Source organism: Phascolarctos cinereus, unplaced genomic scaffold (genome assembly GCF_003287225.1).
Source record: "Phascolarctos cinereus isolate Bilbo 61053 unplaced genomic scaffold, phaCin_HiC Scaffold_2;HRSCAF=192, whole genome shotgun sequence".
Lineage (NCBI taxonomy): Eukaryota > Metazoa > Chordata > Mammalia > Diprotodontia > Phascolarctidae > Phascolarctos > Phascolarctos cinereus.
The window spans coordinates 410,704,641-410,727,915 of record NW_027555625.1 but is presented as its reverse complement, the minus strand read 5'-3'; positions in this window follow the sequence as shown (position 1 = coordinate 410,727,915).

The following is a 23,275-nucleotide window of genomic DNA, read 5'->3' as shown; positions in this document are numbered from 1 at the left end:
TCCACAGTCCAAAGCACTGGGCCCTACATGGAGCAGGCTTTCCATATTAGCTGAATTGAATGGCTCCAGCTAAGCCTCTGAATGGAATGCATCCCTCATTCTTCCTCTTCCTCCAGTTGCATAGTAGGTGATATACCCCGAAGATCAAATAATGAGATATCTTCAAAATTATTCTCCCTTTTAAAAGCCTTCACCTGCCCCCACAACCAGCCCCAGTTCTTTGTCTCTTGGTTCCTAGGCACCTTTCCGTCTCACCTCGGCCTTGCCAAAACCATCAGATATCGCTGTCATGTGAACTAGGCAGCCTGCCAGCAGGTCAGAGCTTACACAATTTGTGGCGCCTACTTACAGTGTCTGAGAGACTCACCAATCAGTCAGGACCTGGGGGCAAAGTGTAATTATCTTTTTTTCCCCCTCTTTCCTATGAAGGTACAGTATGGATTGGTATTTTCTTCCAACTCTTCTCCCCCTTCCCTTCCCCACACACGCCTTCTTTTAAAGCCAGCAGGAGAATGAAGAGACTTCAGTATCTTTCTGACAAAAACTTAAGCCTGGCGATACAACAGGAGCCCTGGGTGGCTTTTGTTCTTTTCTGGAAGCAAACTCAAGCAAAGGAGGGGAGTCTGGTGAAGCAGAGGGGTTTGAGGAAAATGTCCTTGAGGACTGACTAAGGGCGAACTCGAAGAGTGATAGCATCACATTTTGTTTTGTTTTTGAACAGAGGTTCATAAAGGGATTTGTCCAAAGTGATATAGTCCCTAAGTAGCAGAGAACAGTCAGTATTCAAACCCCCAAACTTTGACATTAAGCCATTCTTTTTTTTTTTTTTAGGCATTTGGGGTTAAGAGACTAGCCACACAGCTAGTAAGTGTCAAGTGTTTGGTCTGAGGCTGGATTTGAACTCAGGTCCTCCTGCCTTCAGGGCCAATGCTCTATCCACTGCACCACCTAGCTGCCCCCATTAAGCCTCTCTTTCCACCATACCACATGGCTTCCTTTTCCGATTTGAAATTCCTTACTTTCTGACTGAGTTTTGTCATCTGTAAATTGGGGACACTAATAGCACATATGTCTTAGGGTTATTGTAAGGATCAAATGAGCTAATACTTGTAAAGCACTTGCTTGGCACATAGTAGATAATTAAATGTTTCTCCTCCCTTTCCTTCTTTTTCCCAGAGTTTTAGTTACATTATACCATGCTGGGTCACCAGCTACTTTCCTTACCCCTTGTCTTCTCTCTTGTCTTTCTCTTTCTCCTTTCTCTTCTATCCTGCCTCTCTTTGTCTCCACCCAACTTTCCTGTTGATTGTCTTGGGCCTTGAGAAAAGGAGAAACAATCATTGCTAACTATTACTGGGTAATTTATTATATGCTCTAACACAGGGGAGGCCTCAAAATAATAACACCTCAGCTCATCTTACAGGCTGTGGTTTTAAAGAATTTTATTTCCTGCCTCTGTAAATATTACCTGGGGGGCCCATGGCTGGATTTAAAGTCAAGAGATCTGGGCTCTAATCCCAGCTCTATCACTTACCACTCTGGTGAATTTAGGCAAATCACTTTCCCTCTATGGTCTTCTGTTTCCTCATCTGTACAATGGGAGGGCTAGATTAGATAGCCTTGAAGACTCCTTCCAACTCCCAAAGTTGAAGTATTTTGTCCTAAGGTGCCTTTAGCATTCAGTGCTACACTCCTCTATACTTGCATCTTTTGCCCCCTTATTCTGTGGCCAATCATACCCATCCTAACCCCTACCTTCGATTACTCCCACCTTTGCTCCAATTTATATGTTATTGAATGGAGGTAAAGAAAATCACAAAAAACTGTGTTGATCCAATTCACTACAAGTCTGTTATGGGCCCTCCCCACAGTAAGGCAAATTTTGTCTGTTCACTATACCACTCACCGTATTGGCTATTCAAAATCTTTTCACCCTTCCTCAGCTTCCCATAACACCTTCTTCTCCCATCCTCTCAAAATAGGACCTTACCTCATAATTCACTAAAAAAATTGAGGAAATTCATGAGATTCTCTTCTTCACCTCTTCTCCTTATCTAACATGACTCAGGTGTCCTCCCCCATTAACTACTCCTTCACCTCTGTCTCAGGTGAAAAAGTGGGCCTTCTTGCCAAACAAATTCTTTTATATACACCTTTTGTGTGTGTGTGTATGTGTGTGTGTGTATTTGATATAGATATATCAGCACACAGACTTTTTAATTCTTTTTTAATTCTTTTTCTTTCAGTTCTTTCCCTTACCTCCTTCTCCATCCAATGAGAAAGCAAAAACAAATATAACTTATTACAAATATGTATAGTCATGCAAAACAAATTTCTGCATTAGTCACATTTTTTAAAAAGCAAAGAGAAAGAAAGAAAGAGGAAGGAAGGAAGGAAGGACACAAGGGAGGAAGGACAAAGCATATGCTTCAATCAGTATTCCGAATCCATCAGTTCTCTATTTGGAGGTGTATCATGTTTCATCACGAGTCCTTTGGAATTATGTTGGGTCATTGTGTCGAGCAGAGTTTCTAAGCCTTTCACAGTTGATCATTGTTACAATGTTACTGCAGATTGTTTTCTCGGTTCTGCTTACTTCATTTTGCATCAGTTCATAAAATTCTTCTCAGGTTTTTCTGAAGCCATCACCTTCAACATTTCTTACAGCACAATAGTATTCCGTCACATTCATATACCACAACTTGTTCAGCCATTCCCCATTGATGGATATTCCTGTAGTTTCGAATTTGTTGCTACCATGAGAAGAGCTGCTATGTATATTTTTATACACACGGGTCCTTTTCTTCTTTCTTCCATCTCCTTGGAATATAGTCATAGTAGCAATATTGCTGGGTAAAAGGTTATGCATAGTTTAATAGCTTTGGGGGCATAGTTCCAAATTACTTTCCAGAATAGTTAGACTAGTTCACAGACCCAACAACAATGCATCAATGTACCTGCTTTTCCCATATTCCCTTCAGCATTTGTCATTTTCCTCTTTTGTGGGATTACTTTAGCTGATCTGATGGCTGTGAGATGGTACTTCAGAGTTGTTTTCATTTTCATTTCTCTAATTATGGATTTAAAGCATTTTTAAAAATATGACTATTGATGATTTTGATTCCTTCCTCTGAAAACTGCTTATTTATATCCATTAACCATTTATTAATTGGGGAATGGTTCTTACCTTGCAAACTGGAACTCAATTCCCTATATGTTTTAGAAATAAGACCTTTACCAGAGAAATTTGCTGCAAATGTTCCCAGTTTTATGCTTTACTTCTAATTTTAGCTGCATTTTTTTTAGCGTAAAACCTTTTTAATTTCATAAAATCAGAATTATCCATTTGCCTGCCTTGCCTCTTGTTTGGCGTGAATTCTTCCCGTCTCCATAGATCTAACCTGTACTTTCTTCTCTGTTCCTCTAATCTGTTTATGATAACACCCTTCATATCTAAATTATTCTCTTATTTTGAGCTTATCTTTTTATATAGAGTGAGCTGATGGCCTGTCACTAGTTTCTGCTAGACTACTTTCTACTTCTCTCAAATTTCTGTCAGATAATGACTTCTTGCCCCAATAACCGGGATATTTGAGTTCAGCAAACACTACGTTGCTGCACTCATTTGCTTCTGTATATTGTGCACCTAATTTTTTCCATTGATAAATCTGTTTCTTACCTAGGACCAAATTGATTACAAAATGACAACAGCTTTGTATTGTAGTTTGAAATCTCATATTGCTAGGCCTCATTCCTTCTAGTATTTTTTTAAAAATTTCTTGATGTTCTTGACTTTTTTCCTCCAGAAGAATTTTATTATTTTTTCTAGCTCTATAAAGTAATTCTGCAGTAGTTTGGTACGGCACTGAATACGAAATTGATTTAAGCAGCATTGTCGTTTTTCTTATATTGACCTACTCAGGAGCAGTTGCTATTTCTTCAATTATGCAGATCTCTTTATTTCTGTGAAGAATGTTTTGTAATTGTTTTCATGTTGTCCCTACGTGTGTCTTGGCAAGCAGGCTCCCAAGTGATTTATACTATCTGTAGTTATTTTAAACGGAATTTCTCTGTTTCTTACTATTAAATTTTGTTGGTAATATACAGAAATGCTTATGATTTTTGTGAGTCTATTTTATATCCTGCTACTTGGTTGAAGTAATTAACTGTTTAATTAGTTTTTTAGCTGATTCCTTAGGGTTCTTCAGGTAAATTATCACCTACAAAAGTGATAGTTTTGTTTCCTCACTGCCTATGCTTATTCCTTCAATTTCTTCTTCTTCTTGTCTTATTAACATAGCAAGCACTTCTAGTATAATGCTGAGTAATAACGGTAGTAATTGCTCTTTCTAAAACCGAAGTCTATTACTAAATGCTTCAGTGTTTTCAGGATCAAATATAAAAGTTCCTGTCTGGTCTTTAAAGTCTTTCCTAACATGACCCCTTCTTTTCCAGTTTTCTTACATTTAACTCCCTTCCACATACTTTACGAACTAGAGACACTGACCTTCTTCCTTGGTCTAAAACATTACAAACCCCCTCCCAAATCTCTGTGTTTTCACTGGCTGTCCTCCATGCCTGGCCTACTCTTCCTCCTCATCTCTGCTTCCTGGCTGCCTTGGCTTCCTTCAAGACTCAGATCAGGGGCAGGTAGGTGGTGCAGTACATAGAGTCCTGGCTCTGGAGTCAGGAGAACCTGAGTTCAAATCCAGCCTCAAACACATAACTCTTACTAGCTGTATGACCCTGGGCAAGTACTTAACCACATTGCCAAGCTTAAAAAAAAAAAAAAGACTCAGACCAAACACTGTTTTCTTCAGGAGTCCTTCCCAGGTTTCCATCCACCCAACTACCCTGCTTTGAGATTACCTTCCATATCTACTGTATTTTATATTGTATATACATGGGTTTTTTTGCACATAATTTCTGCAATTCGAATATAAGCTCAGGTCCAGGGACTGTGGCTTGTTTGTTTTTCTTTCTTTGTATCTTTCATGTGTGGTACATAGTAAATACTTAATAAATGTCCGTTGACTATCTTTGGCTTTCATATTTCTTATTCTTTACTCCTGGTAGTTTGTTTTCTATGTTCTAAAGTCCTTCCCGTCTCTGAAATGATATATTCTATGAAATCACAGTTTGGCATATTACTTGAAGCTTGATATTCTGAGTTTATAGAGTCCATAAAGGATCTGAGGATCACTGATATAGAAATAGAAACAACTCTGGAAAACGTAAAATATAATCCTATTATTTTGCAGATGAGGCCTGAAGAGGTTAAATGACTTGTCCAAGGTCACAAAGACAGTAAGTGTTTGAGATGAGAATGAACCTAGGTCTTCCTAATGCCAAGATTAGTGCCCTATCTTATCCCAGTGCTATTCCTGACTCTGCATGTTGAGTTTGAAAAGAGGAGATCTAAGTACAAAAATCTTTTTACATGTTGGTTTAAAAGCTTTCAAAATTTCCCCATATTTTTCTGACTATAACACACATCATGGTGGCACTTGCATGGTGTAGATAGAATATGGTATCACCTTAGTTATAGAATGAACACTTAACTAGTAACCTCAGTTACATGGAACATAGCCAAAAGCAAAGAGCTAAGTCATGCCACCCCCAACCCCGAAAGGCCTCTGAGGAGTCAAATTGGGTGTCATATGATAAGTTTAGTCTATTTATTTGACTCATGAAAGACCTCTCTTGCACCCTCAATTAGGGCTTATTTACTCTTACTTTACATAAAAATCTAACAAACTTGGCAAACTGCTTTTAAAGTTCACTGCAGATTCAAAAGTGGTAAATTAAAAGGAAAGAAAGAACTACATGCAGACACATAGACAGTAGTAAGAAATGATAATTGGCAGACTGACAAGAGAGGAGACAAAAAATGATGAGAAGTACAGATTAAGCTAAAAAAAATCCCAGTATTATTGGCATAAATATCTTGTGTAGGGTAAATAGCCTTATAGAGAATCATAGGACAATGAATATTTTATGTTTAATTTAACTTTAAAAAATTTTTTCAACTCCTGATTCTCCTTTTTCTTTATCCCCCTTTCCCCCTACCCTAACCCAGTTCCCTGAGAAAGTAAGAAAAATAAAACCTGTTATAAACATGTGTAGCCAGGCAAAACAAATTTCCACATTAGTAATGTCCAAAAAAAAACATTCCTCAGTCATCGCTCTGGGTCTATCACCTATCTACCAAGAGGGGAGTGGCACATTTCATCATGAGTCCTCTAGAACTGTGGATGAGGATTGTGTTGATCAGAGTTCCTAAAGGACTGGAGATTCAGATTTGCCTCAGTAGGCTTGAGGGGATCGTGACATTATGGAATAGTATAATTCTTGACATTCACTATTTCTCGTTTCACCTTTGGGTCCCCAATATCTAGCACAGTACAATGAGATAGGAGATGTTTAGTAGATAAAGAGACATTGACTAGGCTGCAATATACTTAATTGGTTGAGGAATGGATTGATTGATTACACTCAATAATTAGTTATAAATGAATCAATGTTAACCTGCATGGAAGACTCTAGTGTAGTGCCAAGGGGCTCTACCTCTCTCCTTGTACTATTCCAATATATTAACAGTTTATTGGATGGGGACATAGATGATGTGATTATCAAATATGTTGATGGCACAGTGCTGGAAGGGCCAGCTAAAACGTCTCAAGTCTGAATGTGGTGTATCCAGTTTCAGATGAGGTCACTGTATTATTAGTTTTACTTAACTGTTATTTTTTTAACAAGAGACCTCTCACAAAGTGGGAGTACTCTGTAAATGGATTGGCTGTCCCAAAGATCTTGACAGGGTAGAACTATGTTCTCAATTGAATAAGATGAAATTTCATGAGGATAAATGTAAAGTCTTATTGTTGAGCTCCAAAAACAACTACATGAATGTAGAATGGGAAGGTGTGGCTCAGCAACAGTTGCTGTGAAATACACATGGGGGTTAGAGAAGAGCACAGAAAGATAGAGTTTTGGTTCCATATAAAGATGCTAACAAGTAAAGACAACATAGACGCAATGGATGGACTGCCTTCAAAGGTAGTGAATGGGCTTCTTATTATCGGAGATCTGAATACAGAAGCTCAACGACCACTGGTTAAGAATGCCACGGAGGCGAGTTCTGGGTAGGCTTGTTGAGGTTCCTTCTAGCCCCAAGATTGGATGCTACTATGATAATTCTGAGGCATCAAATACCATTAAATTATTATGTGTCCTTGCTTTATGAAGGCAGGGAAGTATATGATACAGAGGATCCTTTCAAAGAATGACAATTTATAAAGAGTCATTTAAGGAAAGAGTCTATTTGAAAAAGATTTATTTTTATTTTGGGGAGGCAGTGAAGTGGTAAAGTAGACCAAGTCGGGGAGAGGCTGGAGTCAGGAATGCCTGAGTTCAAATCCAGCTTCAAATACTTTCTAGCTATGTGACCCTGGGCAAGTCCCTTAACCTTGTTTGCCTCAGTTTCCTCATCTGTAAAATGAGCTGGAAAAGGAAATGGAAAATCACTCCATATCTTTGCCAAGAAAACCCCAAATGAGGTCAAGAGTCGGACATGACTAAACTTAATTTTTTTTTAAGTGTTGTATTTTAAGTGAGCAAGATTCAGTTATCTTGGAAATAACTGATACAGAACAACTCTTTCGCCTTCATGTAAGCTTAATGCAGTGCGGTATAACAGCAAGAGTACCAGATTTAGAGTCTGGAAACCTGCATTCCAATCCTGCCTCTCACAACTAGTAGTTTTCTAGCCATCAACAAATCATTAAGCCTTACATGTCTCATACGTCGAGTGGGCATGATAACAATACTGGTCAGTCTCTAACTTACAAGGGCACCGCGAGGGAAAAGCTTTATCAACTTTAATGAGCTATGCAAATAAGAGTTTACTTAGTAGATACTCAGTAATGATGATCCACTTTATTTTTTAATTGCAAGAACAGGAGAAATTGCATGTTCCATGGTATAGAGAATGAATAGAGGTCAGTTTAGTACAACCCCCCCCCAAAAAAAGGCTGATTTTGGCATCAGGGGATCTGGGTTCAGCTCCTACCTTTTATACTTACTACTCACGTATGTATGGAAAAGGCAACTAACCTTTCGGTGCCTCAGCTTCCTCACTTGCAAAATGAGGACATTGGAATAAATGACTCCCAAAAGCCTTTCCGTTTCTGGATCTATGACCTTAGGATGAATCAATCAGCAAGCACTGACTAGTCACCTACTGTGTGGAAGGCGCTATGTTATATATAAAGGAAATAAGGGCAAAGATGAGGCAGTCTGGGCTTCCAAGGACTTTATAGGGGTAACAGCCTATACATATATAAATATATACAAGGTAATTTGAGGGGGATGCTGCCAGCTGGGAGGGAATCAAGAAAGACTTTATGTAAGAGGTGGCACTTGAACATTGAAGGGCATTGGACACATAGATGTAAAGCACAGTGACGAGGTTAGATCCTTTGATGACTGCTTCCACTGTCTTCTTGGTAAAGATGAACCCAACAAATTGGTCACATAAAATAGTTTTCAACAATCAAATGGGCCCAAATTCCATTTGAGGAGTTTCAAAAAAGATCAAGAACAAAATTAACAATAAACGGGCACTGATGGCATTACTGGCAAACGTGAAGACTGTTATTCAGTCAGTAAAGCATAATACAGTAGAAAGGACTCTGGGCATGGAAACAGGAGTTATGGGTTCAAATGCCACTTGTTATTTTCTACCTGTGTGACCATGAGCAAGTTATTTCTCCTTTCTGATCCTTTGTTTCCTCCTCTGTAAAACAAGGGGTTTAGGCTAGGTGATTTCTTTTAAAAAAAAGATTGTATTGATAGGTTTTGCTTTGATATCACCTACATTTCCTAATCTATTCCATTCAATGTCCCTTCACAGAGAGTCATCCCTTGTAATAGAGAAGGAAAAAAAAAGTTTATTAAGAATAATATATTGAAAAAGTCTGACTTTATAGGCAGTGTTCCACACCCGGGTAGCCCTTTGTGAAGAAGGCAGGATGCTGTCTTCTTAAGCATCATCTTTAGGGCCAAGCTTTGTTATTGTAATTTCACAGGATTCTGGTTCAATTGTTTTGTTGCTACCATTGTTCTTTCCATTTACATTGTTGTAGTCATTTCAAATATTGTTTTCTTGATTCTAATTACTTCACTTTACATCAGTTCAAGGAAGTATGTTTCTCTGTATTCATCATCTTCATCATTTCTTACAGAATAATTATATTATGTTACGTTCATGTATGATGATTATTTTGGCTACTCCCCATTTGATGGCCACCTACTTTGTTTCTAGTTATTTGACACCATAAAAAGTAATGTTAAACATTCTGGTATAAATGAAGCCTTTCTTTGAGTCATTAACTGCCTTGTTGCATATGCCTAGCACTGGAATCTATGGGTCATAGGATATGGTCATTTCGGTCAAGATGATTTGGATGAGGTCCATTCCAACTTCAACATCCTATAATTACTCAGGAATTTGAAATGAGGACAGAACACTAGAGCAATGTGGGTGTGGTTAATAGCCACTGGGTATGGCTATATTATCATTCTTCCAAAGGATTTAAACCCTTACATAGATCTAGGTTCTCCCTGGTGTACTTAACTAGTGCTGGTATTCCTGGGTCAAAGGGTATGCATACTTTAGTGACCTAGAAGTTAATGATTCGAGCTATGGCATTCTTGGGCATTTTTAATTTGGAGTTTCTTCTAGGAAGTGAATGATAGATTCTTTTTCAAGTCAACAAGTGAAATCAATAAGCATTAATTAAGCACATATTATATTTATTTATTATATTTAACATTTTTTTATTTGTTCTTATTTTTCAGAGAGAATGATGATTCTTAAATGATAGACCTTTGACTTGTTTTCCAAGTCAGTTGTTTTTAATAGTATATACCCTCGATGTTCTTTTTTTCTAGTGTTTTAATTGTATTTTATGTTTATTTTTGTTTTCTATTTATATTTGTAAATTGTATTTGTATTCATTTAATTGCTTTTTAATTGTATTTTGCCATTACATTAAGTTACTGAGATTGTTCTATTATATTTTTCAGGGTGTTCACTATTACATTATATTTTCCACTTTCTGTTGCAAACTTTTTGCTTTCCTTCTATTTTTTCCTTCATAATTCTAATTTGATTTTTAAAAAATCTCTTATTTTAGTTTTTGGCTCTTGAAGTCCCCATGGCTACACCAATCTTTTATCTGAGGCTTTTCTTATGTATTGTGAAATTATTCTTCTGAGGTTATCTTCTGGCTTTCTAGTCTTTATTACATTTGGATTTTTCTTCTGCTTACTTGTATTTCTGGCCTTAGCCATTGGAACTGGAACTTTGTGCCAAGGCAAATCTCCATTCAGTTCTGCACTCTTGGATAGGGTGAGGAGGTCCTGTATGGTCCTGTCCCCTCTGTTATTATTGATGCTGCTGCTGCTGCTGCTGCTTGCCTATGTCCTCTCCATCAGTGGTATCATGCTCAAATAGAAATGGGGACCACTAAATCATGCATAAGGATCCCTGTGGCTGCATAGTGATATAGTTTTAAAATGTACCATTATCTATATTTATCATATTTTTATTTATTTTCTTAAATACTTCCCAATTACATTTTAATATGGTTAGGACCCTCACTTGAGAGTGTTGTGCTCTACATAGTCCCTGGCTTCGTCCCTGTCTCCTGGTGGCCCCACTCAAGTGTTGGTCTAGTCACTATCTCTATCTCTTTTTCCTTGCACAGTACCCAACTTGGAATTGATCCTGTCCTCGGCTGTGTTCTCAAAACGCCTCAACTGAATATCAGAGACTGTAGTGTATCAGGTTGCCTAGGAAGTACCTGAAACCCTTGGAGGGCCTGGGTGTGAATTATGGGAGAACTAGGACATCAAGAATTACATTGTATTTAACTACAATTTATTTAACATTTATATACAAGGTAAATAAAAGAAATCTGTAACGGAATCTTTGATATATCTGGTGATATCAGGATAAAGAATTTCAGAGAATTTGGAATCATGTAGGTCTCTGAGCTATTATAGTTAAGGGAATTTACGTAGCCAGCCAGCATCATTACCTAGCTACCAATAATTCTTCTGTTCCAGGTTAGACAACAGTAGGCACTTTCTAAATATTATCTCATTTTATCTTCACAAGAACCCTATGAAGTAGGTGCCATTATCGTTTCCCATTTTACAAAAATTTGAGGAAATCAAGGCAGACAGAGTTTAAATGATTTGCCCATTGTCACACAGGCAGTAAATGTGTGAGGCCAGATTTGAACTAAGGTCTTTCTGACACCAGGCCAAGTACCCTATCCACTGAACCACCTAGCTGCCTGTTATAGCTGGAAATCAGGTGAATACTCTGCCTTGTTATGTAAAATCTGCTATAGATTCCCAGACTCCAGCTTGGAAACAGCTTTAACTGGGTTCCTGAGAATGGCTGCTAAATTTTCAGTGTAAGAATTTAGACCTCATAGCCACAAATTAGGGCTTGATTTACTTGATATGTTGATTTTCCAAACTTAAGAAAGCGATGGAGAAAACATTAATAATGCAGATTAAACTGAAAATTATATCCTGTATACATTTCTCTGTGCTCCCCCAAACCCTCAGTCAATCGTTAAAGATTCACCAGTACACACCTGTAGTACCTTGGGGACCACAAGCCTTCACTGTCCCTAGCTTCTGCTGATCTTGGAGGACTTCTTCAGGGCTCTTGGTGGGCCTGGCTTTAAACATTGCACTAACCCACTCTTCTGGTGCCACTTCAACAGACGTGCTGGCTTTAGGATTCTCGGAATACCTGCCCTCTATTTACCTGCCCTCATGCTGCTTTCTGCCTCCCCTGGCTTTTCCCTTCTCTGTCAGCCCATAAGATTTGATGCATTTTCTTAAGAATTTCTTAACTAGGAGGCTACTAGGTGGCACAGTGGATAGAGCACTGGCCCTGGATTTAGGAGGACCTGAGTTCAAATCAGGCCTCAGACACATAACACTTACTAGCTGTGTGACCCTGGACAAGTCACTTAAGCCCCCTTACCCACAAAAAAAGAATTTCTTGACTAGATGGGGGAGCTCACTTGTGTTCTCTTTGATGTTCCCAGCCATTGTTCCATCTTATGGCTTTTTAGAGCTTTTCTGGGAGTGTCTGTGGCAGAGCTAGGCTCCTCTAGGAATTTTGCTGCTGTTGTTTTTCAGTCATTTTTCAGTTATGTCTGATTCTTCATGATCCCATTTAGGGTTTTCTTGGCAAAGATGCTGGAGTGTTTGCCATTTTCTTCTCCAGCTCATTTTACAGATGAGGAAGCTGAGGCAAATAGAGTTAAGTGACTCGCCTGTGGTCACATAGCAAATGAGTGTCTGGGGCTATATTTGAACTCAGGAAGATGAGTCTTTCTGACTTCAGGCCCAGCACTCTATCCATTGTGTCCTCTAGCTACCCACTTAGCAGTTTACTTACTATCTTAATCAGGAAGGTAAATTTTCCAATAAAGATTCCCACAATTTGAAGCCTTCCTCTGGCTGCTTAATATAATATGTGTGTGTAACACTCAGAGTATCCATCCCTCATGTTGGCTACTTGGACAGCCAGCCTCCTTATCTAGCCATATGTATCCTCCACAATGTTATCACTAGAGAACCTTACCTCTTATCTCACTGGAAAAAACTTGTGATCATTTGATGAGGGCTCTTTCTCCTCCTCATCTCACATCACTCAGATGCTTTCTGCCACTCAACTCCCCTTCATCCCCTTCTCACATGATGAGGTGGCCCTTTTCTCTGGCAAGGCAAACTCTTCTATACAAGCAATCCCATTCCATCATGCAGTCTTCAGCAGGTTGTCCTTTTGTTTCCACCTTCTCACTTATCTTAGATTTCTCCTCACCTACTGGTCATTTACCTGCTACTTACAAATATGCCCCTGTCTCTGCTACCCTTCAAAGAAACTTCCGTTGTTCCATCTATCCCCACTAGCTGTCATCTGATATCGCTTCTCCCCTGTTTTTTGGCTCAACTTTTTGAGAAGGAAGTCTATAACATACGCTCCCATTTCCTTTACTCTCACTCTTTATTTTTAAACTGACAGTTCAGCTTCTGATCTCATTATCCAACTGAAACTGCTCTAGACATAGTTAGTTGGCACAGTGGATAGAATGCTGGGCCTGCAATCAGTAAAACTGAGTTCAAATCCAGCTCCAGGACCACTGGCAAGCCACTTAACCTCTGTCTGCCTCAGCTTCCTCCACTATAAAATGTGAACAATATCACCTAACTCCCAGGGTTGTTGTGAAGATCAAATGAGATAATGTTTGTAAAGTGCCTAGCATAGTATCTGGCACATATTAAATGCTTCCTTCCTTCCTCCCTTCCTCTCTTCAGAATTACCAGTGATTTCATAATGGCCAACTCTAATGGCCTTTGTTCATCTTGAATCTTTCTTGACCTCTCTACAGCCTTTGATAGCATAGGTCACCCTTTTCTTCTTGAGACTATTCTCTTTTTCGGTTTCAGTGACACTACTCTTTCTTTGGTCTCTTCTTATATGTCAGACTACTCCTTCTCAATCTTTTTTGCCAGCTAGCTCTTTGTCCAGACAGATCATACCCACTAACCATGAGTGGTCTCCAAAAATTTGTCCTAAGACTTCTTTATTTCGCCCTCCATACTGTCCTGCTTAGTAAAACCAGTCCCCATAGTTTTAACTATCATCTCTATGCTGATGACTCTCAGATCTATTGATCTAGTCCTAACCTCTTGACTCACATCCTCAGTTGTCTATTAGATATCTCAAACTGAATTCCCTTTACATTCTCAACTCAACATGGGGCAAAACTGAATTTATAATTCCCTACCCCCCTCCATTCACCTTCCAAACTTCAATATTACTGTTAAGGACACTGCCATCCTCCTAGTCATTCAGGTTCACATGACACATGGGTGCCATCTTAAACTTCTCACCCCTCATAACCAATCTTTTGCCAAGGTCCGTCAATTTTATTTTTACAACATTTCATGTCCCCATCTCTCCTCTGACATAGTCATCACTCTGGTGCAGGCCTTCATCATATCATGCCTACATTATTGTAAGAGCTTTCTGGTTGGTCACCTTGCCTCAAATCTCTCTCCACTCTATTTCATCCTCTACTTAGCTGTCAAATTAATCTTCTTAAAGTACAGATTGGACAATGATACCCTCCTACTCAGTCAAACTCCAGTGGCTCCCCATTACCTCTGGAATCAAATAAAAACCCTTCTGGTTAGCATTCAGAGCTCTATTGACTGACTAAAAAACATGCTGTACTCTAATCAAAACTTTCATGAATCCTCTTGTTGCCCCTTAGGTCACCTTTGTGTGTCTCCATTCAAAATGAATTTATTAGTTGTACACCATGTGCCAGGCACTATTTTAGGAATCACTGATGGGGTGGGGATAAGGAACAGACCTGTGATTTCAATAGCACAAGAAACTTCAAGATAGAAAAACTTCCTCTCTATCAGTGCAGGTTGAATGTTCTCTGCAACTTAGAGCCTTACAGAGTTGAGGTTAAATGCCTTGCCTAGGATCAAATAGCTAGTCTGTGGCAAAGGAATGATTTGAACTCAGGTGTTCCTGGCTTAGAGTACAATTCTCTATTCACTATGCCATGTTGCCTCTCTAATAGGGGCAAGGGATGTAAATACAAAATTAAAATCATCATAAGATTATAGACTTACAACTGAAAAAAAAAACTTACAGGGTATATCTCATTCACTTTTCCCCCACCATTGCCCTCAAGGAGCTAACATTCAAATGAGATGTTCTGAGGCTGAGATTCTTCTGAGTTTCTGGAGTTCTGTGAATCATGGATATAATGACTTTGCCGGGAGAATTCTTGTGTTTAAAAAAGTGGACACACAGCTCACAGCTAATTTTTGAAAATTCACATTCGAAAAGCAAGGAATCCATTATTGTCTGAATAGAAAGAAGCTAAGCATCTGCTTTTGAGACTTAGTTGGAATTTTATATCCAGAAGGTATAATATGTAATAATATGCAATGCAGCCTATTCATTTTACAGATGAAGAAACAGATGCCTAGAGAGTGGAAGTGACTTACCCAAGGTTCCCCAACTAATGAATAACAGAGCTAAAATTAGAACGTGGATCCTCTGACTCCAAATCCATTCCTTTTCTCATCTTCTGCTTTGCTTCTCACATTGCACCATATATATATCAGAATGTTATTTGAGCTCACATCTTCCGACTTCCAGGTCTAGCTTCATCACCATACCCTAGGGCTGCCTCTTGACATCCCCAGGCTCTAGATAGGCCAGATGGTGATCCCAAAGCACCTTAGCCCCATTCTCAAGGGATGGCCTGGGTCCAAGAGGGCAGCTCAATCTCTGTGCCCCACTGACTTTTGTTTTTCGGTTGTTGCCCGAAAATTGCCACAAAGGTTTCAGTTGTAATGGTGGGCCCTCTGTGCTGTTGATGGATTATCCATCAGGCTTTATTACAGGCAATTACAATTTCTAGCATTTGTCATCTGAAAATGTCTTCAAGCATCAGTTCTTTGGAGACTGGCTGCCTGGAACACAGGTCGAACTTGTTTTGCTCCCGCCTTGTCAATTTACAGTCACAGTACTCCATCAAAGCTTGACAAACAGAACCTCCTAATGGACATAAAAATCGACTGAAACAGCATGGTCCACTGCATCAGACTGAAATGAGAATGAAATATTTTAGGCCCTTCTCCTGGCACAGACTTACCCTGCCTCTCAGGAAACCAGAAGAGAAACAGAGCCAAAAAAAAAAAAGGTCCTATGAATTCAAACGCCCACCATCTCCAGATTGTTTTCACTGGGGCAATTCTGGGTTGAGTTGACATAATAATAAAAAGCAGTTTGATTCAAGTGTTTGTGGTCTTGCAAGCCCAGTGCAGAAATCTTGATCAAAGCCTGTTGGCAGCTATAGCCATCAGCCAGTCGACAGCCGATTTGAATGGAAAGTACTCCTTTCTGGCTGTCCCGGGATAGGCCCACCCCAGAGACAACCAGGACTAGGGCAAACCAGTGGCCGTTAACAACCAGCACCTCTCCTCTTGATGTGCTATTAAACACAATCCAGCAGTGGGAGCCCAAGCATACATATCATGTTTCACATGGGGAGCTGTGTGTATACATCTGACACACGGTAATAGTGTCTGTGTAATCCATTTTGGCAATGATAGATCATCTTTTTCTAGTGCCAAACAGTGGTCTTGAACCCATATTCAATTCAATTCACTAAACATTTATGAGCAAGGTGTTGTTCAAACAATGAGCCTGTTCCTGACTAGTCAGAGTAGGGTAAAGACGAGTATGATGGAAGGAGCAGGAGGTTTTGAGAAGGCAAAGGTTTCAGTGTCAGGTTTGCCAATGATTTCTTTTATAACAATGGACAGTCTGCTTCCTCTCTCTGGGCTTCAGCCTCCTTATCCATGCATAAGGGGGTTGACCTAGAACCGGGGGTGAGGAACCTGTGGCCTTGAGGTTACATGTGGCTTTCTAGGTCCTTGGGTGAAGTTTGAGTTCAGTAAAGGGGCTGTGCTTGAGGACCTAGAGGGCTGCAGGTTCCCCACCTCTGGCCTAGATGATCTCTAAGTGACACTCCAGCTGTAATGGACTAAGGGTAGAAATTGCAGCAAGGCTGATTTAGACTTCAGATAAAGAAAAACTGCCCCCAAAATATAAGCTATTAAAGAAGTGGGATGGGTTGCTTTGGGAAAAAATGGGTTTCTCCTAGGAGTGTGCTGGTAAATATTTAACAATCAGCTCTGAAGGGGGTTTGGGGTAGATGTACTAATGCCAGAGGCACACTTTTAAGTTTAATCTGCATTATTAACATTTCCCCATCACTTTATTAAGTCTAGATAATCAGCAAAACAACAAATGAAGCTTTGATTTGTATCGTTTCCTGATTTTTGAGACATGAATGTTCACACTGAAAATTTAACGACTGGTTCTTGGAGATAATTTGAGTCAGCACCACCACATCTCTGATTTCCCTCTCTAGAGATTTCACAATTTGCTGAAGATTTTATACTAGGGATTCCTGCTCAGGCATAAGTTAGGCAAGGAAGACTTCTGAGCTTCCTTCCAGCCCCCAAAATCTGTTATACTATGGAGCCATTGGATTAATTTTGGCTGACTTTCCTCATTCATAAACTTTATTTATTTATTTTTGGTGGTAGAGACTTAAACGACCATTAAGGCCACTTCTTACAAGACAAAAAAGAAAAAAAATCTTACGATCTTAATTTGACCAGTATTGAGGAAGAATGTTATTAATTGATTTAATTATCTAGGTTCCTCAGGGCTTTTTTTTTTTATTTAACTTGACTCATCTGAGTAATTGTCTTAACTTTGCTCCATAGTAGGTAGTAAGTAAATGTTTGCTGAATTCAATTTTACTTTGCCTCTATCCATACAGCCCAAGGCTGTATACTTGAGTAAATTAGTCACATTTTTTTGGTGGGTGTTGCTGTCTTTGGCTTCAACTGTTTTGTTTTGTTTTGTTTCGCACACACACATCTTTGTGGCCAAGGATGGACCAGCATGCCAACAGTCAGTGCCTCTGACACTGGTGCTACATGGTGTATGGCTCTAGTCACGGTCTCATAGCACCCCTGACCATCTAGAGCACATGACAAGACCACCCATGAGACCATAGCTCACCTCGGTTCACATTTCCGTAGTACTTTATGCTGTGTATTTTATTATGTACATATTTATTATTTCTAGGGTACTTTATGCTATGTACTTTCCCATAAGTCAGGTGGCACAGGAATGTATAGGGAAAGAAACTGAGGTCAACCCATTTAGAATCCTAAGACTTGGATGGAAAATATCCAAGAGATGGTGTAATAGAAAGGCAACAGATTTGGCATGAAAGCTATTGAATTTGTTTTGGTTTTGGTTTTAGGAGGCAATAGGAGTTAGGTAACTTGCCCAAGGTCACATAGCTAGTAAATGTCTGAGGCTGGATTTGAATTCAGGTCCTCCTAACTCTAAGGCCAGTGTTCTATCCACTGCACTACCTAGCTACTGTGAGCAGTTGAATTTGAATCCTGGTTCTGCTCTGTAGTACCTGTGTGTTCTTGGGTAAAACATGTCCCCTCTCTGGGTGTCATTTTTCTCTCTATAAAATGAAGGCTTGGACTACCAGAGGTTAGCAAACTAAAGACCACTGACTGTTTTTGTGTGAACAAAGCTAAGAATGACTTTTACATTTTAAAATACAGTTTCATTGTGTTTTAAAATAGCAAAACTACACAAGTCCCAGGCTGAAGAAAACCAGACAACAGCAGCCTGAATTTGGCCCCTGGTTTGTAGTATGATTATTAAAGAAACTTAAAGCTCTAAGTCTCGTGATCTAGTCTAACCATCCCAATTTATAGGTGAAGAAACACCATTGGTGAATGTCAGAACTGGCATTTGCACCCAGATCTCTTGCTTTTCTAAGCCCACCACTCTTCTTGCTATAAGCTCAATTGAAGCGCATTCTATCAGCGTAGTCATTGCCTGTCAATTGGTCTCATACAGCAGAAGACAGCCTGCCCATTCATCTGGTGACATGCATTATTATAAGAATTAACACACAGGAACAACCCATTTCTGTGTCATGATCTCTCCACAATGAGCCACCTCATTTCATTGAGATTATGCAGTATACTTAGGTGGCACATTGGATAAGAGCCCTGGGCTTCAGATCAGCAAGGCTCCTCTTCATGAGTTCACATTTTGCCTCAGACTGCATGAGACCCTGGGCAAGTCACTTAACCATGTTTACCTCAGTTCCTCATCTGTGAAATGAACTAGAGAGGGAAATGGCAAACCACTCCAGTATCTTTGCCAAGAAAACCCAAACATGGGATCATGAAGAGTCAGACACAACTGAAACCATTCAACAACGTGCATACTAACACTGAACCTTGCTTGTCTGGAAGGATATTTATGGGACAACCCTTTTTTTTGGAGGAAAAGCAAAGATTGTAAAACTCAAAAAAACACTGAAGTAGCAATTGATATGCTCTTCCCTCCCATTGTATGATTTCCGTGTTTTTGTTCAGTGTCAATGATTTTGTTGGTTTGTTTTTGGTGAAGCAATTGGGGTTAAGTGACTTGCCCAGAGTCACACAGCTAGTAAGTGTTATGTATCTGAGGTCAGATTGGAACTCAGGTCCTCCTGACTCCAGGGCCAGTGCTCTATCCACTGCGCCACCTAGCTGCCCCCAGTGTTAATGACTTTGAACACTTATTTTCAACAGTGCTATTTTTGCCAAAGGATCACATACGTAGAAGTGAAAGGGGTGTTAGAGAATCTCTCGCCCCCAAGTTCTTAAACTCTTTTGTGTAATGGACTCCTTTAGCAGGGTTACAAAGGAAATCAATTATATTAGCCACAACTATCAAAATATGAAAACAATTATAGACCCCTCCAATTGGGAACCCCTACTCTATTTCCACCCCCTCATCTTACAAATGAGGATACTGAGTCCCAGAGAGGTGAAGTCACACTAGTGGAAATTAGCCAAGGAATGATTCAAATCAGGGTTCTCTGGCTCCCAATTCAGCACTCCTACTGTATCATGTCACCCTACTTCCTACACTACTGTTTTGCCATGTAAGTGAATACATTTGGACTGGCACGTGGGTGTTTCAGGAAACTCTCTGGAACAATGAGGAAGCAGGAGATTCAGCAAGATAAAAGACTGATTCTATCAGGCTGCTGGTGCTCTCTTGAACCCTACATGGCTGGCAGAGCCTAGTTTGACACGGAGGGGAGCTTGAGCTGTTAAATGTGGTAGAATTAGATGGTCCATGCTGTAGTGACAATGATGCCCAAATCCCATTGTAAATTACCTAGGGAAACTTTGAGACTGTGTGAACAGTAGGATTAGGCTGTGTCTCCCCAAGCCCAGCAGGCCCAGGACTGAAGTAAGCAGCAAATTGTGTCTAAAGCGGCTATCGGGGCAGCTAGATGGCTCAGTGGATAGAGCACCGGCCCTAGAGTCAGGAAGACCTGAGTTCAAACCCAGCCTCAGACACTTGACATTTACTATCTGTGTGACCCTGGAAAAGTCACTTAACCCCATTGCCTAGCAAACAACAACAAAAGCAGGTGTAATAAAAGGTTCTTTCTGTGATGCCTATGCCAAAGAGGGAGAAATAGACACCAGGGTATCACAAGAACGCTTCTGGAGAGGCCATCCATTCCCTAAAGAGCCAGGCCATTTGGCACCTTCCCATTTAAAGACCTGTAAGGTCGTTTATATATGTCAGAGAGTCTGACAATTTAGGTGGATGGATGGCATGGAGAATGGTAAATAGTCAAACAGACAGATGCTTTTGGACTAACCAGCTAGGACTGGGAAAGCAGGTTCTCCTTCCCTGGGAAACCTAGATCTTTAGCCTCCTCTTTAACTCTTGTAGCCCCAGTCCTTGGGATAATTTGAGACGTAGGACAGGGCACAGTTTCCTATAGGGGAAACAGGTACTTCCAGGAAGGAAAGTATTTCTAGCAGGACTAGAGGCCCTTTGCTTCCCTTACCTTCTCAATCCCCAAATCCCTCTTCTCTTCACAGACAAAGCAGGGAAATACTTCCCAGCCTACTGATGATAATTCCTGGGCTACTGCTCTCCCCCAGGTGGGCCACAGCTCTGGGGACCTTAGGAGATAAAATCCATGCAGACAAGGACCAGGCCACTCTCCTCACTGTTTAGCTGGGCCAGAGTTTGGGTCCCCAAAGCCTACAGCCTCTTCTTGAGATTCCCCAGAGATAATCAAGCTACTCTGCCCTTGGAGACCTGCCTTCCCTGCCCTGCTTCATCATTCTGTTACCTCACCTTCACCTCCCAACTCATCCACGGATCTAACCTTGCACCCCTTAACCTGGACTCCCGTCAGCAGCCTTATTTGTCTTCTACCTAGGGGAAATTTTCTTTTCTGCTGAAAAGCCTGAATTACCCACCTTGCAAGCCTGTCTCAGGTCTTTTCTCCAGAATGTCCTTTCTTCAGAGTTGAAAGTCACCTCAGAAGTCATCCAGTTTAATTTATGCTTGATTTGGATTCCTCTCCATGACATGTCTGACAAGTGGCCACACAGACTCCCCTTGAAGAGAAAGACAGCATTTTTTACTTTTCTTTGACTGAGCACATACTAAATGGGTAGGCAGGTGGCTCAGTGGGTAAAGCACTGAGTTCGAAATCAGGAAGTCTCCTCTTCATGAGTTCACATCTGGCCTCAGATGCTTACTAGTTGTGTGACTCTGGGTAAGTCACTTTTGTGTTTACTAGCCTATGTCTTCTTTTCTCCATGTTAAAAAGTCCAGAGCACTGAATACTGTACTATCCTATCACCCATAGCTGGCCCTGTAGTGGAGAGAATCCTGGAGTCAGTCAAGAAATACTGCACACTAATCTTAGCTTCGCTACCAAATACCTTTACTTGGGGCCTGTCACTTGAGCTTCTCTATGTCTCAGTTCACTAATCTTTCAACTGGGTATAAGAAGAGGTTAGGAATAAAAGATAATGTAGAAGTTAAACTAAGGGAAGAAGGAGAGTGGATCTCTATATCTTTCTCTTTCAAAAATAATTAGACCCTGATTAAACAAGTGTCTCTGAGAACCATGGAAATAATCCTGAGAAATGAAGGCATCAGATTGTAGTCTGAAGTAAGAATCCAAGATGTGATGAGAGTTAAATGTTCAATCTCCCATGTCTTCAAACACAAATCTTGGGATGATAAATAGAAAATTTAAAGAATTCCCGTCTATAGAGTCTAGAGACCACTGATCTTTAAGGGACAGTGTCTAAACCAGATCTGGGAACCTACAGTCTCGAGGCCACATGTGGCCTTCTAGGTCCTCAAATGCTGCCCTTTGACTACTTGGATTCAATCAAAGGTCCACACTTGAGGACCTAGAAGGCCATAGGTTCCTCATCCTTGGTAAACAAACAAAAGTAAAATATCCTCACAGCCCCAGAGAGTGACGAAAACATTAGTGCTCATCTGAGATAAGAAAAATAAATATTTGCAAAGCTCACAGTTGACTCAACCTGAGAAAATTTGTTCGTATTAATGTTTTTCTTTTAATTTTAACTGCATTAGGGTTGTTTGTGCAAAACCTTTTCAATTTTACAAAATCAGAATTATCCATTTTATCATCTATTCTTATCCCTTCTTCCCCTTACTTGGCCAGGAAATTATCCCCTATCCAGAGCTGTGAAAGGTATCTCCTTCCTTGCTCCTCTAATTTGTTTTTGATGTGGCCTTTTAAATTTAGGTCACATAACCTTTTAGAGTTTATTATGATATATGGTGTCAGATTTTGCCTTAAATTTAATTTCTTCAAGTTTATATTCTTGTCTTTACAGCAATTTTTGTCTAATAGCGAGGCTTACCTCAGTAGTTGGAGTTTTTAGTTTTACTGAACATTCTGTTACTTTGCCTTTGTACGTTGTATGCCTAATTTGTTCTTCTCTAATCTTTTTTTCACTCATACCAAATAGCTTTGATGGTTACTGTTTATAGTATAATTTCAGATCTAAAATATTGCTAGACCCCATTTCTTCTCATTTTTCTTCATTGTTTCCCTTGGCATCATTGGCCTTTTGTTGGTTCAGATAATTTTTTTTGTTATTTTTAAGACAACAAAATATTTTTGAGCACTTTAGTATGGCTCTGAATAAGTTAAGTGGCTTTGTCATTTTTATTGTATTGGTTTGGCACAACCTTGAACAATTCATATTTCTCTAATTACTAATGATTATTTTTATTTCTATAGAGAGCATTTTGAAGTTTTATTCATGTAGTTCTACATATGTCTTAGTAGGTTGATTCTGAAATAGTTTAAATAGTCTATTGTTATTTTGAATGCAATTTATCTTTTCCTGTAGGGTTTTATTGTTAATATATAGGAACACTGACGATTTATGTGGGTTTATTTTATATCATTTTACTTTGATGAAGTTATTAATTTTCAATTTTTAGTTAAATTTCTATGGTTCTCTAAGTAAATAATCATGTAATCTAAAAAAGGGATTTCTTTTTGGCCTGTTTGACTATGTTTATTCTCTCAATATTTTTTTTTCTTGCCTTACTGCTAGTGTTTCTAGAATTTCAAATAAGAGTGGTGATAGTGGAAGTGATTGATTTAACCTGGATCTTATTCTAAAGGTCTCTAACATTTTCCCATTACACATGATATTGACTCTTGGT